The sequence below is a fragment of the Seriola aureovittata genome, chromosome 10, assembly GCF_021018895.1.
Source record: "Seriola aureovittata isolate HTS-2021-v1 ecotype China chromosome 10, ASM2101889v1, whole genome shotgun sequence".
NCBI classification, from domain to species: domain Eukaryota; kingdom Metazoa; phylum Chordata; class Actinopteri; order Carangiformes; family Carangidae; genus Seriola; species Seriola aureovittata.
The window spans coordinates 12,515,930-12,529,729 of record NC_079373.1 but is presented as its reverse complement, the minus strand read 5'-3'; the positions used below and the strand labels follow the sequence as shown (position 1 = coordinate 12,529,729).

Sequence of the window (13,800 nt, the reverse complement as noted above, 5' to 3'; positions counted from 1 at the left end):
AGGCGTGGCTTTGTTCTGCTGCAGCGGAGAAATATGACATGGGGATGAGCGAGAGAGGGGGAGAGAGTGAGACAGCCTGATAGGAATTAACGGTTCGTCAGAGGTCTGGACTGAAAACGTTACGATGGGGAGTAATGACTGAAAACAGAACGGTAAGAGACAGACCTGCTTTTATTTTTATCCTCCCACAAACAGCGCGACAGGCCGATTCATGGCTCATTTGATAGTGAACACAATAGGCTGCCACTGCAGACAGGTGCACCTGCCTTTATGCGAGTACGTGCCTCGACGCATTCAACTTCAGGTTCCGTGCGAATACCTTTATTTTTAGGTCGAAGGCAAACACATCGAGGCCACACATCTCATCGACGGTTTTAGGATGAGACGTTAGCCGGAGTCTGACAGTTAAATGCTGTAAACATGGATGTGGTCTTGAATCTGTATGCTTAGTCACAGACCTTTGTGATGTAGGAACCAACAGTAGCAATGTATATATGTATCTTGAGGCAGATGAGTATAATTTGTGATGATAGCTTATCCTAAAACAAATAGCACATTAGCTTATTGAGGCTATGAAGCCTTGAAGGCTATAGTTCATTTTACAGACATGGAATATTAATCATTACAGTGTATTTTGGCCCAGATGGCTTCACATGTAGATCATAAAGAAATGCATAACATCTATATGTTTCATAGAGTAAATCTCATATGGTCATCTTGAAATATAGGAAGCCTTACATTAATTGCAAACACCACTGTCTGGTTTAATTCTGGTGCCCATATACGTTTTTTTATTGTTGGCCTGGTTTCACAATATCTCTAACTATGCCTGTATGAAAAGATGGTGAGGGTACTAATTCATTGCTTTGGTACTTTTAAAACGATATTTATCCCCCACTGACAAAGACCTACATAATAAAACCTTTAATCTATCATTAATATCAGCTTATATTTGAGCTGGGTACAACTCTAGTGGAATAAAGTCTGCCACAGTTTCCTCTGGGTCATTTGTAAGCTGATGATTTACATCAAATCAGCTTGTTTGCTGTCTTACCATTACAACTGGACCAGCCACCTTTTACCCCATCTAAATTCTTGACTCAGGTTGTTGAGTCGGGCAGCTGACAGTAGTCAAGTCTGATTTGGAGACAGCTCGAATGGACGGGGCAAAGCTACAAAGCAGGGCCCGTGGCTGCCTGGCCAAGCCAGGCCATGCCAACTCCATAGAGGGCTTCAGTGCAGCAGGGCACTGGGGAGAGGGCGCTTGGCACCTGATCAGTTACCACAGTGAATTCTGTTCCTGTCACTGGCATTTAGCTACAGAAAAGCAGAGCAGAGATGACGGTTGTTGTTGAACTCAGTTGGGCTTTCATGTCACTGTAGCAGTGCCGCTTTATCAAACTGCTTTTCCACTGATACAAAATGACATTTCTTTGCAAACATCTGTGCCGATTGCACACAACCTACTTCAAAAACCTTAGCAGAGAAATTACCTTCATAAGCTTTCATTGTTAAAAAGAAAAAAAGATTGCTCAATCAAAACATACTTGCAGTTTATATTTCTTCACATTTTGCACCAGGGCACTCAGTAGTAATGTTGTGCTTTTCCACCGGTGTCATTGGACAGTTATCTAAAAGAGCGATCAAAATAAATCATCTGGACCCTGAACAGCACCTGCAAACTGGGGCTTAAATCTCTTGTTTCCTTTCAAAAGAATTCCATGTCTCCATGCCTGATTCCCCCAAAGTTTAGTCCTTCAGAGGAGATGAAATGAGTCAAGTGCCCCTGGTAATCACGGCCCAATCACTGCAGGGCTTTGAAGTGGGCCCTGTTCCTCAGACATCTCTACAGGTGGGGAAGCAATGTTAAGTGTTCTGTCTGCAGGCGGAGGGAGGTCAGCTAGAGGCCATGGAGGCAGGCAGAGGGGCTTCTCGCATGCATCAAATTAGGGGAGGGTGGAGGGGCTACTGGTCACCATCACCAGAGTCACTGTACTGTGGTCACATGTGCGTCTGTGCACAGGCCTCGATGTTGGAATTTTGTCTCCCGGTGAGCAAACCCGTTCTCAGACTTGTGTGTGAATGGAAGCACAAACTGTACGTCCAAAATCACAGACAAATGAAGTAGTAAGCCTTGTTCCATGAAGCTGTAATCATGCTATGGTGGAGGCTTCAACCACAGACGTATTATAATATGTTGACTGCAGAAACCATTTAACCATGATTTATGCTCTTTTTTTTAAATAGTGAAGCTTGATTAGACAGTGTGAATCTGCAAGTCAGATTGTGTTGTCTGAATTGCTGGAGGGGTACATAAGGGATCCCCCCCGTGGCGTGTAACTATAGTCTTTAGGGGAACCATAAAGGTGGAGATATTTGGAAGATTGGACATTAGCTAAGTCATCTTTGGGAGATACTGAAGCTAGAAAATCCTAATTTGAGCCACAGTGAAGAAATGAGCACCTCCTCGACAAGGATGAGGTGGGATGGGGAAGTGGCAACCACTGTGGCTGACTCTGACCGGCTATCAGTCAAGCAAACACCCCCAACAAACATGGTCCTCTTTCACACGTATTGTTGTTCTAATGGACATTGTTTTTTTTAATCAGCGACATTAAGGCGCAATCCTCCTTTGAATGAAATGAATTTCAAGAGAGAATCAGGGAGGCTTTCTCTTTAATATTGAATACAGACAGGATTCCTTAAGGTGGCATCTAACAGTCATTAGATGAAGTCTGTTGTAAGGTTACAGCATACAGTCACAATGGCTGCTGTCTGATTTCTAAAGAGCCCAGTCTAGTCCTTTTCATCTAACACTTGAAGATGAAGTTATTGAATCCAGATGCTGAAACTAAAACCTGCTGGTTTAACACACAACTGAAAGCCATTGGATTACATGATGTTTGATGGTTACTAACATTTACCCTTAACCTTAAGCTTAATGCGTTGCCACATTTGAGCTACATATACTTTAATAGCAAAGGTGTGGATTTATATATATCCATATTATATATATTTTTTTATATATTGTTTATTATATATATTTTTTTTTACTTCAATATAATTTCAAGGTTTTGGGGTTGAATTAATTCAGAAAGGATTATTTTTATAAAATGTATTATGAAGTTCTCCCCTGGGAGACCCTGAAATTTGACATCGTTGCACCACAGAGCACGTGTGATTATGGCTATTATAGTGTAACAATGGCAGTTGAATTTCCAGTTAACCCTTATGTTTTGCAATAGAAAATGTTTCTGTGGAACATGTTAGCTTGGTATTTTAAGTCGGTGCTTGTTAAAATATGACATATAGGTTTTATAGATTCACCCATGAGCTGGTGTTAGGATTGAGGCTGAGAGTGTGACACTGTCAGAAAGAAAGAGAGACCACAGGTTGTGTGTTTGTGTGTGACAGACAACGATTTTTTTGACACAACAAGCAGCAACAGGAGTTGGATGTTATATTTTGCCAAGACGATATCCTGTGTGACGGCCATATAGCCTGGATGTGTGTGTGTGTGTGTGTGTGTGTGTGTGTGTGTGTGTGTGTGTGTGTGTGTGTGTGTGTGTGTGTGTGTGTGTGTGTGTGTGAGTGTGAGTACACGTGTGTGTCTGCGCCTCCTGCACCTAATTGCATTTGCGTTGCTTCGCTTGTCTGGTGTTCAGTCTGGGATCAGGCTGGCTGCTAGAGACATCAGCCATTGTAACATTCTCCCCACTAGGCCCGATGGGCACAGCCATCCCCTGTCCTGCCTCGAATCAGCAAGGGAGCAGTTTCTAAATCAAACTGAACACTGTTGCACAGGATACCCTTGGTGACTCAATTTAGATTCACGCAGGCCCACAGTGTAGGTCATTTTCATTCATTCAGAAAAAGAGGTCAGGCCTCCTTTTCTCTGCAAGACACAGCTCTATGTATTGTCACTGAAGAAGACATTAAAAAGGAAATGCAGGTTAGACACTACCCGGAGAGAAGAAAAGCGGTAGCGCTGTTCCGCTTGCTTTCTACGTCATTCATTTTCTTAAGTAGAGAAAACAAATGCTCTGCCGTCTGTCACTGTCACTGCCCTTACTTTCATCTTTACTCCATAAGATGCAGCTGTAGCGTTAACACAGCACTTTCTCATAAAATGTCCAACAAAACGCATTCAGGGAGTAAATTTGCCCTTTCTTTCATCTATAGTAATAATTCTCCAATCTTCATTGTTTCCTTTCTGGGGAGATCTGAGTGACACAAGAGGTCCATGAAGTAGAATTGTTTTTGTGAACTATAATTATCTTATGAAGTTTTGCAGGAAAATAAATTAAAAGCTGTGTAAATTTCTAAAGAATATGTGGTGGAAGTCTGTTCAGATTCACCCAGCTGCTTCTTCCTCCCACTGCTTTTTTTATGCCCCTCCCACACACACTCTCTTTGACCTATCTGCCCACCCCCAACCTTCATACTTTCTCAACTGTAGGGTCTGAACCCCATATGTGGTTACTTGATATGCAGATGGGGTCGCTGGAGACTGATTGTAGGATATTTGTTTAAAAAAATAAATAAGGGGTTTGTTTTGAAATAAATTATCATTCATATTCACACAATTTATTTGCACCCCTCCGTACTTTTTGCAATAGAACGCACTGGTATGTCATGCTCAGCTTGACAACTCTGTTATTGCTGTGGTTAACATTTTAGCACCTTAAGGTTTCATTCCTTGTTGCTTTACTGATGCGTATAGTTAACAATTGTAACAGTAAGTAACAGTTTGCAAAATTCTGGGGGCAGCAAACACTCCTTCATTCATTCGAGTCATTACAGAATATAAATAGCTACACTGAAAATGTCAACCAGGAATAGTGTAAATAATGAGCTTTGATTTAATTAAAACTTTAAAATGAATCAAATGAAAGTTAAGAAGCTCTGCACGGATATAAGAAGCTGAAATTGAACCTGCACTCTTAACAGCTGCTTTGGGGTTTATTCTACAAGATTGGCTAATGCCACATCAGTGATTTAATGTTATTCCAAAAATATGCTTCACAAATCCACAAAGAGGTGGATGGAGTTTGAGGAGTGTATGTGTACTACTCCTGCTGTCACATCAGAAATGATGTTACATCTTTTTGACTATTTCATAAAAAAAAAAAAAGCATAAGAAACTTTTATCAGGAACTTAATTGGCCTAAACTAGCCAATTAATTTAATGGATAATAAAAACCCTCTTTGAACTTGATCAGACCATAGGCTGTACAGTGCCAGATCAGTGAATCACTTAAATTAACCATCTCTGTTGGATCTAAAACACTTGTTTTTGTGAAAGACCTTTGAACTATAAAGGGGAAACATTTTTGCATGCATGTGTCATAAGTCACTACAACATAATTACTTAAATGTCAGTTACTGATACTGGTCTGAGTATGACACATCTTTCCTCCACAATGTACCCACGCCCACTGAATGCCCTCTTTGCGGGTGCACTTGAGGCCAGTGTACACACATCAGTTAGTAAGTTACTTAGCCCAAGGTTTATTTTTTCATCCAAAAGGCCAGTGTAAAAGTTGATATCAAAGATCTTTGTCGAGCTCAGATCAAGTAACCATTGTTTGTTTCTGGTAAGGGCTTGAACTCCACCCTGGCCTTGTGTAATAGGAGTAAATAACACATGCATCAGATTTAAAGTATCTGCACCTTATTTTTTTTCTGCCTCCATTAACTGGTGACTTGTGCTCCGGGCCAAGTATCCTCGACAGCCACAGTTCGGGTGTTGGCTGCAGGAAGCACTTGTGGACCTGCGGTTCAGTTTACAATCATTTGTAGCTTCCTTCAATAGTTTTATAAATGTCAGACAACAAGAGTGAGCAGTGGATTCTGTCCTTTTTTATGCCTCCATACCGGCGACATTATGTTTTCGAGTTCTCCGTCCTCATTCTCGTGAATGTGATATCTCAGGAACACCTTGAGAGGAATTTCTTCAAATTTGGCACAAACCTACAAAGGTTAAAGGTCAATGTCACTGTGACCTCACAAAATACATTTTTGGCCATAACTCAAGAATTGATATGCTAATTATGACACAATTTCACAGAAATGGATAAATACCCAAAAGGTCAAAGGTCAACCTCAATGTGACATCATAATGACATGCAAAAACACCTCTGGCCATTACTCAACACCATAACTCAGGAACATATTTGGTCAGATACTGAATTGGTGGCACTAATCTTGGGTGCCCACCTTGAACCTGTGGTGACTGTACAGATCTTCTGTGCTGCTGTGTTGTGTGAATGTGTGTGAAGCATCCACAGTTTAGAATTTGTAGCTTCTTTGCAGCAACATCCATATTTGAAGCATCGTCGGTTGTCATGACTACAACGTTATTGACCAAGCATGTGAACACACACAAGGAATTTGACATAGTCAATTCAAATCAATTTTATTTATATATCCCTTCATCACAAATCACTTAATACCTCTAAAGTCTTCACTACGTGTATTATATGAGTCTAGACAGACATGGATGTAAACTTGACTGGTCAGCAGAGGCTTACGACCACGGGGCTGTAATTCTAGTTATTTACTGGCTTGTGTTTTTACTGTTATTAGCATCTGGAGAGTCGAGGGGCATTTATCTCTTACCTCTGATAAGAATACATTGGCCATGGTTATATTAGTATTATGTCTTGTAGGTCAGTTTCTTTTTCTTGTGTTTGCAAACTATTTTGCCATCAGAGGGAGATGAGTTCATTTCAAATCCAGACGTTGTTGCTGCCATCAAATGTTGCAACTCAAGCTTATTTTACACATATAATCTAGTTGGAAAGGTGACTAACTCTCTGTCTAAATGCATAACTATGAAGCTGTGCATGTCAAATAAACTTAGAGGCGAATGGTTTCCATGAACCAATTCAGTGAATTTTGAAAGTGTATCCTTAGGCAGTCCTTGTGAGAGAAAATGCAAATGGATTTTTTTCCCCTTTAGCCAGTAAACATGCGTGTCTCCTAAACCATGTGGATATAAAAGCAGTGCCTTTGTGCATGTACGTCTTTGAGTGTGCGTGTGTGTGGGTGGGGGTTTGGGTGTGGTTTGATTTGATTAATGCATATAACAGTCGAAAACAAAGGCAGTAATACCTGAATTGGAGCTTATGTTGCTTAGCTGATTTTTTTGGAAGGGGGTTGGCTGGTCAGTTGCTGACTGAGGGAAGAGCTGTACCCTCTCAATATTTGAAGTAATCAGTAACTAGTAAAGTGGTGAAAGATCACCACTGCATTCTTATGTTATAGCCAGAAAACTGTTTAAAACCCAAAAACCTACAGCTTTATGGGTTTTAATGTCTTTTTCCTCAGATACTAAGTTAAGAATGAGGTTATGTGATATTGCCCTTTCCACCTACTTGAATGTACATGCACAACCATGCAAGCACCCACGCACAGAATCAATCCAATACTGGTGCTAAACTGTGCAATACAGGTATTGTGAGATGTAGAGTGTGAGATATAACAGGTGTCAAAACAATCTCTTCTAGTATTTCCTTTTTTATTGGAGTTTCTGTGGAGATAATGAAATTCACATTTTCAGGAGTCATTGTAGGACATTTTGGCTGTTGTGTGATTTTTCAGCTAAAGACAGTTATTTTCTTGACATTTCTGTACATTTGTGATGCTTGTTTAGAAGGTACAACTGTAAGTGATCTAGCCAACATGGCATGATGCACTGCTTTGTAGTAAATGTTGTTTTCCTGTGTTTTAAAAAAAATAATTATAGCCTACTAAAATGAAATAATCAAGTTGACGAGGGAACATAAAGTACTGCATAGCTGCTTAGCTTACCGATATATGGCTGTGTGTGTGTGTGTGTGTGTGTGTGTGTGTGTGTGTGTGTGTGTGTTTGTGTGTGTGTTTCATTTCTGTGAATTCAGAGTACATCATCATCAGCCTACTTTATACATCCTCTGCAGGGCGTAGATGTAAAAATATAGTACACCCCCAATTATCACTGATCTGTAGGTGATGACAATAATCTTCACAGATGAAGCCAATCGTAGATCACATTTACTGTACAGCATAAATCTGTACATGTACGTGGTAAACCACATGTAGGTCTTTGAGCTGGCACACAAACTCAAAAAGGAAACACCAGCTGGCCGTCGCTACTGGGTCTGTGTATCTAATGTGGGATCAGACGATTCAGATTAAGATAACAAACAGTTCTTTATATCTCTTCTGTATATTACTTACATATTAGCCTTGTTGCTTGAAACAAACACTTGTCATCAATACACCTGACACAGGCTACTAAGTGTCTATTTATATCCACAGCATACTGTTGATGCCTTTTCCCTTTCTCTGGCATCTTCTTCAAATCAACAGAAAGTCATGAACCCTCTGCTTTGGTAAGGCCTCGGTCTGTAGTCACAGCTGTCTGCTTGTGGGCAAAAGAGGTATTGGCCGCTGTGGTAGTGGGGCTGGAGGGATTGACATTTTAAGGGGTTATGATCTTGTTCGGTGCCCCTCAGCAACCAGTTCTTTGTTTGGGTGCATGCTGCACACACAGCTGAGCTGTGACTGCAGCTCTGTTGGAACTGGAGGTCTACTCTAAGGTCAGACAGAAGAATTATCAGTTGCTTTGTTACATCAATTTGTTGCTTGTAATGTAAATACTGAATGTGTTTGTTTTGGGGAATATATGATGTGTAGCATGTCGTTTTGTTTTTGTGTCCATAAATAACGGAAACCACGGTTAAAGCGGTCAAATTTACAGCTGTGATGGTTAATTCAGATTCAGATGAACAAAAATCGAAAGTTTTGTAGAAACACTGGTGTCCCTCAGGTATAGACACAGCGCAGTGCTCATGCTGTCCACTGCAGCATTAATCAAAATGTACCTCAAATATTAATGTGATGATGCATTGAGTGTAAATTAACAACTCTCCCCTCCATACATATGCTGTGCTTGCAGTGTGCAGCGCAGCAATGAGATGTAAAGTGACATTATTGCTTCTGGCAGCATCTTTCTCACAGCATGTGAAATGCTGCTGCACAGAAGCTCTGCTTTTTTTAAGTTTAGAGAAGGATTAAGCGAGTGAAAGAGAAAGTATTTATACAAGTGTTTGTGCGTGGCTTCATTACTGACTGTGTCAAGGGGTCAAGACTTCAGAGTATTACACTTGCTGTCTGCTGTGCATTAAATGGGAGTGGTTAGTGTTTGACTGACATGCAACAGAGTCAGTCCCTCCACCTTCTTGGCTTTCTCACCATTGGTCTCTCCATCGTCTTGTCTCTGGAAGTGGGGCTCAGCAGTCGATTTCTCAGGGTGCGAGGGTGCTCTGAGGTCACAGCAAATAAACGCCTTTCTGCGGGACCTGAAGGCAGGGAAAATCCCACTAGTGAATAGAGTATAATGGAGGGGTGAGGAGGGACTCGGCACACTCCCAGGTGGTGACTGGAGAGAGAGAGAGAGAGACAGAAAGAGATGGAGATGGCGAGAGATGGCGCTCTCAAAAATCAAAATGGCTAAACTTGATGAGCCTGAAGAGCCCTCGCTTGAACATGTCCTCCCAGGCGCTGATTGAAACAACGTCATATGTTGCAAAGGCCGCCCATGATATTGTCTTGCATGTACACTCACATGCACACTTTTGCTTTCCCTATACATTTCTTACTGGTGATGCACATACACAATCACCACAAATACAAGCTTGCCATTGTGGCTGCAGGAGGAGAAGTAGGAGGAGGAGGAGGAGGAGGAGAAGTAGGAGGAGGAAGAAGAGGGACAGAGATTGAGGCTGACTGACTGATATGAAGGCTGAATAGCAAGTGGTGCTTCTACTCTGCATTGAAATTCACTGATTGAATCTTGTGCTCTCAAGCAAGGACTTTGAAGTTTGTAGTTTGGTGAGACATTATAATATCCCATTACATGAATTTCCCGTGCCACTTAAGTGTGCCGTGTTCTGAAGCAAGCTAATGGATTGTGTTGATTATTCACTACTGATGCAAGGTGGAAATGATCTGTTTGACTGGAATTGTGCTCATTTGTTTTTCCAACGCACAATTACCCCGAGTCTAACACAACACTAATTTCCATTGCTGTGTCTTTCCTTTTTCTGTTTTTATTCACTGAATCACATCAATAAGAGCTGTTTTGAAACTGACGTCTCGTTTTAGTGTTTCCATCTTGTTGTGTGTTAAAATAGAAAAGCCGCATCCATTGTTGTAGCAAAAGCAGTCTTTTTTTCTTTTTTTTTTCCCCCTCTGACCATAACTGAGAGGGTGGCTTGACATTTTGCTGTGCACAGGCATGTGAAGACGTACCGGGTAAGAATGAATGCCATCTTTTATTAGCTGTCTTCTGTGTTTTGGCAGCCATTCGTGGAAGCACTTGCTCTGTTAGCTTTGAGATGGGTAAACACACTGCGGGCACACTGGGTAGCGAACATGCATTGGTTAGTGTTTTTGCATACACACATATACACACATGCATGTTTTTGCCTTCTCACACACCCGTGCACTACAACACCAGGGATCATAGGATGTTTAGCACAGCGGTTTCAGCCTGGTGGTGCTTGGCCCAGCTAACTGCAGCTCAGCTCACACACCGCCGATGAAGCAACATTTGGCCCGCCAGAGCTGTTTGTCCAAGCCAGAGTCCAAGATTTTATTCTCTGCTTGGCCTGAAGAATCCAAAATATTCTGTCAAGTAGAGGAGGGATCAGACCCTTTGAGGTTTCAGTAACTTCATTTGCGTTTGACCAACAAGCCCACATCCTCTGCCCTGCCCTCGCAGTACAAGTCTTTTGCCACTATTTTGTAAACCATGCTCAGGTTTCAGGTTTCAGAGGTTCTGTTGGACACGTTGGACCACTGCCGTCTACTATACCGGGGAGCTGTGAAATAAGCGAGTCGTTTAAACGCAGCGTGCATGCTGAGATTAACTGTCTGATTCATAGATGTTGTCTAATATTGTATTTAGTTCCTTTTTAATTACAACAACAAGCTGACAAATCCACAGTTTGAACGTGAAACCTTTATGAGGACACACTGTATGTGGCACCGGTGAGCTATCTTTTTTCAGAGGGCACATCTTACAGCAGAGAAATTATAACACATGAAGATAAAAAAATGGATGTGTTGAAGAAAAAGAAATGGTCTAAATTAGATCATATAGACCGATCAAACCAAGATGTATAGCAACTATTTTCAATATAGATTGTTTTTTGATTATTCTTTTGGACTGTAAATGTCAAGAAATATTGGGGGGGTATTTTATTATAAGTTCCAGGTGATCATCCTCATCATTTGTTTTATCTATATAATAAAAACAAGAAAACCCTCCTCAGCTGCTAGGCATCCTCTCCTCTCCTCTCCTCTCCTCTCCCGGCTGGAGGTGGGTTGGAAACTGACACCAGATGTTCTGCCACTGGCAGGTTCAGCAGCAGCCTGTCACAGTGTCACATCCAGTCTTTCTAAAAAGGTACAATTCATCCACCACCATCAGACTAATCAATTTTACACTTTGTCAAGTCAAGATGGTCGTTTGCAGCAGGGGGAAGGGCATGATGAGACACAACACTTCCTCATGATAGGATTTTACTTTGCGTTCAGTTTGAGATCCTTTCCCAACTTTGACAGCCTTCTCACCTTTTACAGTGAGGGCTGAAAGATAGAACGACCTGACACTTAAACACTAATCAGCTAATATTGATGAAATATTTTGCCTTACTGGGCCTTTCTTTCTTCAGTGTAACTGGTCCACATAATGTGACGTTATTCATAGATACAATTTTGAGTAGGAATTTATTTTAAGTTTACTTAAAGCATCACTGGTAAGCTTCTCATCAGGAATTTCATTGTAAAAACAAAATATGGTGGCAGAAGTCTCAATCAACCAGAATAGTGTAGTAAATTGCATAATATTGTTTGGTGTTTGTGTTATTTTGCCCCTCCTCAGCACAGTACTGTGTGCTCTCCTTCTGAAGCAAAGGTTTTTCATGTTGTTGAAAGGGTTCTGTGAAATGGAGGAAGTCAGAGGTAGAAGTAGACAACGCAGCTTTATGGCAAATAGGGACAAAAAAAATTAATTATAAGACTCTTGTAATGTTATGAATATAAATTAAAGATACCTAACAGTGTATAAAGGATGGGCTTTCCCTAACAGCATCGGTATTTTATGCTGTAGCACACAGTCCACTCGGTGCACTCAAGAGTACTCTGACATCTACATAACCTCACATTTGCAAAATATAAAAATCTAAGTCAAAATAGAAGCAGGAGCTTTTAAAAGCTTATTTAAGAGCATAACTGCAAAACTGTTAACCTTGGTGTGCATGTATAGGATTTACTGCCTGACCATTTTTATAGTTCTGGAGGAGATGCCGTGTAAAGAGTAGAGTGTAAGTGTTTGTACGGTATGTTCACCTCCCACCTGCTGTGTATCTGCTGTGGATGTGGGCGATCACCACTCACTATGGAGACAATTATCTCAGCTATAACTCATCTTATTATGGTAAAATTGTTGTGTATATATAGATGTACATCATGGAAAAATAGCCTGTAGCACATTTGCTTGTTATGGTGGAAAAGAGAATCTGTATTAAATGACAAATAAGCTCCTGTCAAAGGGGAACCAGTTGTGCATCGGTCTTCCTGTGATTGTCTGTATTGCTCGAGTGAAGTATTCACCGACTAAATCCTGCCTTCATTGTTCAGTGTCATAGATCAACTCACAGTAAGTCATTTCACACCTTCTCATCAGCCAACTTGTTTACTGGCAGTTTAAAGAAGTGAAGCTTCAAATAGTGTTGAACATAAAAAAAGAAAAAAAAGGATGTAGTGGTTGAGGTGCTGCTGTACAGTATTAGCATGCATAGTTGCTTTGAGGTCGAGTTAAAACCAGCTGTGTTTCTTAGCTTTTCTTTTTTATTTATGCTGTATTTATCCTCTGAGAAAAGGTTAATTAGATTTAAACACCTATAAAGCCCCTCATCTTAAAACATCAGGTATGTTTATTGTCTTGTGGTGTAACATTTACTTATAAAACCTAATTGTCAGCTGATCATGATTGATTTTGTATGGTGGTGGTTATTGTTAAATATACACATGATTTAGCTATTTAAATGTCACTTTATAAAAAAGGGGGACTTTAATTATAAACATCAGCATTGTACCAATCACAGTGGGTTAGATCCAAGCTGTGGATCAATGGTAATGTGTTTTTGCTTACGTATATTAGGTAGGTGTTACATTTATATCAGATCTGATGCTACAGGCCACATCTGGTGGAAGTTGGGATTAGATTAACTAACAAGGTGAGACTCTTGGATTTCAAACTGTATAGCTGCAGTGTCTGTGAGGCGGTGCTGTTGTGTTTTGTGATGATGATGATGAAGATGATGATGACGACGATGAAGAATAATTAAGAGGACGGTCGTCCAGTTTTTTGTGCAGGCAGATGATTAAGAAACAAGTTCTATGTTCTATGTCTTTTCACTGTCAACAAATGGCGCCTTGTAAATACGGAGGGACTGGGGGCAGAGTGCTCACGGGTCAGTGGACCATGCAAAATATCTAAACAATGCAGTGTGTGTTTGCGTATGAGGAGAATACACAACTTGACTCTGTTCTGTTACTAATATGTTTGCTGTGCATAAATGTAATAGCAAGATTGTAAGAGATAAGACATCAGAGTGAAAATAGCTGGTTGCAAGGCCGCACATTTCCCCCGGTGGTCTCAGACTTTGAATTGACACCACAACATCAAACATACAACCTGTACTGAACATTGCCCGTTCATCTCTGCCCCAAATACAGTTCTAG

At 40.8% G+C, this 13,800-nt stretch overlaps 1 protein-coding gene across 1 annotated transcript in view; it reads left to right on the top strand.

Moving 5' to 3' along the window:
• The first annotated feature begins 4 nt into the window (after nt 1-4).
• The window catches only part of otud7a (OTU deubiquitinase 7A), a 38,331-nt gene continuing 24,535 nt past the window's right edge, over nt 5-13,800 (top strand). Inside the window, exon 1 of the mRNA XM_056388259.1 lies at nt 5-152. The gene's annotated coding sequence lies outside the window, so the exon portion shown is untranslated. The remainder of the gene's footprint in view (nt 153-13,800) is intronic.